The 5,769-nt window shown below is 53.9% G+C and overlaps 1 long non-coding RNA gene across 3 annotated transcripts in view; it reads left to right on the forward strand.

The window, feature by feature from the left end:
* The window catches only part of LOC123036655, a 2,627-nt gene extending 337 nt beyond the window's left edge, over positions 1-2,290 (forward strand). The window contains exons 2-4 of one of the 3 annotated variants that reach the window (XR_006417184.1): positions 45-823; positions 1,077-1,289; positions 1,933-2,290. This is a non-coding gene — a long non-coding RNA (uncharacterized LOC123036655). Of the gene's footprint in view, positions 1-44; positions 824-1,076; positions 1,489-1,642; positions 1,772-1,932 lie in introns of those variants that run through there. The other 2 variants (XR_006417182.1, XR_006417183.1) reach the window with 2 other exon arrangements.
* Positions 2,291-5,769: the final 3,479 nt, after the last annotated feature.

Below are 5,769 nucleotides of genomic sequence, written 5' to 3' on the forward strand. Positions count from 1 at the left end.
CCGATCCGGGAATCAAACGCAGGGCTTGGCTTCTATGGGCGCAGGCAGGATGCCTGTTGAGGCAGTGCGGACCCGTTCCCGGAGGAATTGATGGGGGATCGGGCCCCGTTTCAGGGCCAGAATGCAAGCTTCCCCGCTGGCACATGCAGCATTCAATTTCCTGTACTTGTTCGAGCGGAGAAGAGCTGAGAAGTCTCATTTATACCATCCCATCTCTCCTCTGAAATACACGAGGGGACTCAGATATAGGAAAGGTGACACCCCCCCGGGCGGGGGGAGGTCTCCCGTCCCCTTTCCTCCTTGCAAGTGCCTTCCAAGGCGGCTCCAGTGGGGAGAGGAGGTTGTATGTGGCAAGCCTTTTTCTCACCAGTAATCCTTGACATTGATCCCTTTTTTAGTATTATGCACTATTACGTAACACACTTCCAGTACGATGAATATTTTCTGTACTGGAGAGAGAATAAGCTGAGCGATTCTTGTGGCTTGCACTTTTGTGGAGGTCCGAGTCGTTTTTGGGAGGAACCCCGGGAAGGGCCAAAATGGATAGAGGGGAGCAAACACTCACACGCGGGTCATTATCTTGAAAAAGAGTTGGAATGGCCAGTTTTGAACAGATGCTGTTGTTCTGATCAGAGTCCACATTGGAAAGCTGACTTAGCATTCCCTCTTTATGACACTGTTAGCTTTCGTATAGATCGTATCTTCCTTTGGCCAGCGGGCCTGGGGGGCCCATGCTGTCAAAATTTTCTGTTTGCCATCTCAAGGACCGTCGCTGAGAGATATTTCTGGTGCGACGTTTCTGGCTACGGAAGAGAACGCGGGAGTAAGTACATCCATGTTCCATCTCTCTCTTCATGTAAAGGGCGGCTTGATGGCCTGTGGCAGCGTCGTTCTCCTGAAGCTAGAGCCGCCTGGGAAAGCCCTTCCCTTTGGTTCTCAATGTGCATGCAGTTTTACCGATCTTTGTTGTTTGACGGGGGCCATCTGTCTGAGTTAAATTGGGGAGCGCAATGTTGAGCACGAAATCATTTGGTGGGGTAGAGGCCGACGTTCTTCCTTAGTCTTCCCCCATGCAGTGGACGGTCCACCTCAGAGGGCCCCGGGAAGAGTCTCACATGAAGGCCACGTCTCGTTTGCATCTGGGGTTGACTGCTCCAGGGCCCCGAGGACACCGACCGGGCACTTGATCTCCCAGAACGTTCATCAGAGAAACGACGAGCATCAGACCGTGATCGACGACGTGTTCTCTGCTGGAGATGGAGAGCGGCAGACAGGCTGATTCACGCAAAGTGAGTGTCTGATGTGCTGCTGCCAAAGCCCTTGGCATCAGAATTGTTTCTGCGGACGCAGCCCGTGTGAGGAAGATGCCCCCTGGCACCTCCCTTAAATCTTTCCTGTTGACATTGCCGACGTGGCATCCTTTTAATAGGTTCCCTGATGTACCTGCCGAAGCTGCTGTCACTCCTTCCGTGCACCATGTCCCGGGAGGTGGAAGGAGGCCACCCCCCCNGCACCTCCCTTGAATCTTTCCCATTGACATTGCCGACGTGGCATCCTTTTAATAGTGACTTGGGCGGGGACAGGTTCCCTGACGTACCTGCCGAAGCTGCCGTCACTCCTTCCGTGCACCAGGTCCCGGGAGGTAGAAGGAGGCCACCCCCCCAGATAGAGAAACAGCAGTGCCACAGTCCTCCAGACTGCTTTGGGCGCAGCCCCCCACGTGTGCAGGCAGGAAGAGCGCCTGCAATTCCCATGGTCCCGCGACGGGCTGGGGGAACACGCGTGGCTTAACACGCGTAGGCTTCCACCGCGCTTCATTTCCCTCACCCTTCGTGATCCTGCTCCACCGCTGTCCAGCCTGTGATTTTGCGCAGCCTGTGCTGATGACGACTGGACAATACTAACCACCCCTCTTACGTTTTGACCTTTCAGGGAGATGCTGGCAGTCCCGTCATTCGTGAGGCCGATGCCAGGAAGGAGCTGCGTGGGACCGTCGGCGGGGCGCTAGCCGTGCCGAGAAGGAGAAACCCGCCGTCTAAACGGGGGACCCACGGGTCGCATCGCACCTGAATGGAGTCCGAGACAGGACCCACCGCCCTCCTGGATGAACGCGGGGACTTCCTCTGCAGCCTGCTGAGTGATTCGTTGAAAGCGAGCAAGTGAACGTCACGGTGTGAAGCCTGCTCTGGAGCCGATTTTTCCTCGGCGGTTATTTTTGCAGCTTCTCATGTCATTTTGCCCGAGGCAGAAATCTTCAGCCCTCGCCGAAATAAACCTTGTCCCACTGAAACACAGGCCCGTATCTCAAATCTGAAGGGGAGCTGCTCTGTCGGGCCATCCGATCTGTGCCACCGCATCTCTAGAAATTAGTATTGAATCATGGCGTGAGGTTTTCTGGTGAGGCCTAAAATTGGCTGTGAACTCGCTCACCTTGGAGCCACCCAGAAAAACAAAGGCCCACGTAGGACCTGAGGATGTGGTCTGAGCTGGTGTAACTAGAGCTTCACTGGAGCGGCCGAGCTTCATGAGATTAGAGAGCCGTGCCCTTGGCGTCAGGTTCTGTCATTCTCAGGGATGTCCTGCCTTTGCCCCTGTGTCTGAGAGCCGCTGCACGAACCGTCACCGAGCCTGCAGAGTTGTATACATTCGCACTGTGAGCTTGGGTGGCCTTTGGCAGACGTGGGGCGGGGGTGACCCCTCACAACGAAGTTGTAAATTCAACGTTGCTGAACGTTTCCTTTTCAAATAAGCTTTTATTCATTGAACTTGTAATATATCTTTGGGGCTGGATGGCCCCTTGTTAGTGAATGATTTTATTTTAACCTCTTCCTCCTAAACTGTAAGTACAAAGAGTCCATTCAGTATCCCACCTCTGCCGACTTCCCTTGCTTTATTTTGCACTGGGTTCAGGCGTTTACTGTCACCGTGTGATTTCAGACTCATGCCCCTGCTGTAAACTGCGGATTCCCTGTGTGCTACGCTTTGCTGATTCTGAACCCCTCCTCATTTTCCCGCTCTCACCTGCCGGGCTCCTGTCGTGTTGACTTTGCCGCGTCAGCTCTGTGACGTGTCCTAACTGCGGCACGGCAAGAAAGGGCGCTAGCCGGAGGAAGGGGCCTTCCTGCCCTTCCCTTTCGTTGCCCGCTGCAGCCCACCCTGTGGACTACGCGACACAGGCCCGGTGTCACGAGTCAGCTTTCATACCCTGCCCCGTTACTAGCGCTTTACAACAAGGACTGATGAAATGGCAAAGCATCCAGCCATGCACAATAAAATCACGCTTAAAAGCAATGATACATTAAAATGGTGGGAGAAAAATAGAATGAACTACCAGAGGAAAGGTCGGGGACCAACAAGACAAGCCCTGCATTGAGTGTGCAAATGCATCTGCGGCGCTGTTGCAGAAAGCGGGGGCTGCTGAGTGGAAGGCGTGTCTTCTCGAGGGCTGTTGGACCTTGAAGTCTCTAAAAAGGCTACTGCTTTATTATCGATCACCATTACGAGAGGTGCAGAATGTGTGCAGACAGAGGCTCGTGTATACGCCATGTGTAGCGTGCCTTTTTCTCTTGTGAGAAGCTCAAGGCGGCTGGCACAATGCTTGGCCCAATTTGATGCTCACAACAACGACCCTGCGGGGCAGGACAGGTCAGCCCCCCCCCCATTTTTTTTCTACCAATCCATAGACATATTCAAATCTGCGCACAGTCCCGTTTCTCTAGCCAGTAATAAAAAGAGTTCCAGGTTTGACAGAAGTATGTATCCTCTTTCTCCTTCAGAGACAAAGTCAGCCTGTCCAGTTCAGCCCAATCCAGGATCTTTTTAAAAATCAGTTCATCAGAAGGTGGTTCTTCACTCCTCCAATGTGGGGCAAATACAATCCTTGCTGCAGTCATCACTACACGTAAATCAAATAGGTTGCCTGTTTGTCAACGTCATCAGACACAATGCCTAATAAAAAGACTTCAGGTTTAACTATTAAAGATTTTTGTAACATTTCCTCAAGCCATTTCTGTAGTTTAGCCCAAGAGATTTTTCCCTAACGACAAGTCCACCACATGGGATAAAAAGGACCAGGTTAACGTTTGCATTTCCAGTGAAAGCCTTCAGGCCGCAATTCCCGGCAGTGGCCACAGGAGGGCACTCGAGGCGCGCCGCTGACGCCTCCGATGCTGAGCGTAGAGCCACACCGGGATCCCCGGCTGCACGAAGCCCNAACTGTAGAAGACAATTATAGAAGACAATTGTAGAAGGCAACCCTACTTACGCCCATGGAATCCGAGCCCTGCGCCAGATGCCCGGATCGGGGGGAGGGGGCAGGGAGGGAGGACCCCCACCCCCATCCAAGGCAAGCCCACCAGCCAGGGCGCTTTGCACGTGCGATCGGGGCTTCTCCGCTAGGGCGGCATCACTGTCCGGACGTCCAGGGAGGGGCCGGGGCCCCCTGCCTGGGGGTGGGGGGCGAGACATGGGGGGCAGCGGGACCCCCCACCCCGTCCTCGCAGATGGGGCGGAGTAGCCCTCCCCTCCCTCACATGGCCATGGCAGGAGGCAGAAAGGGCAGCAAGAAGCCTCACGTCACCTTTAGGAAGCCATCTTGGGAGTGTCCGGCCCAGAGAGGGGCCTTGCCCGGCAGCCACCTTGGGAGTGGCCTTCTCCATGCAGGCCAGTGTCTAGAGCTATGAAAGTGAAGAGCCGGATTGGAGTGAGGCAACCACAAAGAGTTGCAGCAGTTCCAGCCCCAGCCCGCTTCCCAGGGGGGCAAAAGGGCTCTGTCGCCGATATTCCCAAATGGGGGGGCTCCGTGCAGCCGGGGAGGGGGGGCAGAGTGGCTCTAGCTCAGCAACGGGGGCATCAAAGTGCGCCTGGAGCACCCTTCCGTGGCCACTGCCGGAAATTAGAAATAATGCAAAGGGAGTATATCCGTGCCCAGACCCTAAACAATCCCCATTTTGGTAAACCTAATCAGCAAATACAGCCTCCTGAAATGGATTAAGTTCAAGGTTGTAAACAAGGTGTGGTTAAAAAAGGTGAATGTTTAAATTAAAAAAGAAATCCAGTAAAGGACACATTACCATTAATCCCTCTGAAAATACTCTCACTCGTCGAACACCCTACAAAGTCGAAGTCGCAAGACTAATCAATTCGTGTCAAAAAGGCACGATGAGGAGATGGAATATGAATAGATTCCCACCAAGGCACGACGAGCCGATGGCAGATTAATGGATTTCAGGCAAGGCAAGATGAGCAGACGACCGACCAATGCATTAATGCCGAGGCACGACGAGCCGATGGAAGATTAATGGATTTCAGCCAAGGCTCGACGAGCCGATGAAAGATTCATGGATTCCCGCCAAGGCACGACGAGCTGATGGAATTTCTGTGCAATCTTTTGTGTCCAGGCAGCGATGCCGCCTCCAGCGGAGAAGCCCCTATCTCACATGCATGTGCAAAGCGCCGTGGTTTATGGGCTTGCCTTGGATGGGGGCGGGGGTCCTCTCTCACCCCCCCCTGGTCCGGGAATCAAACGCAGGGCTTGGCTTCCATGGGCGCAGGCAGGATGCCCGTTGAGGCAGTGCGGGGCCGTTCCCGGAGGAATTGATTTATTTTTATTTTTATTATTTTTCGATTTATATCCTGCCTTTTTCCTACAAGGGCTCAAGGCAGCTTACATCTTCTCCTCCATCTTATCCCCACAACAACAACCCTGTGAGGTAGGCTGGGCTGAGAGTCTGTGACTGGCCCAAGGTCACCCGGTTGGCTCCATGGCTG

This window comes from Varanus komodoensis, unplaced genomic scaffold, assembly GCF_004798865.1.
Source record: "Varanus komodoensis strain SLA01 unplaced genomic scaffold, ASM479886v1 scaffold8037, whole genome shotgun sequence".
Lineage (NCBI taxonomy): Eukaryota > Metazoa > Chordata > Lepidosauria > Squamata > Varanidae > Varanus > Varanus komodoensis.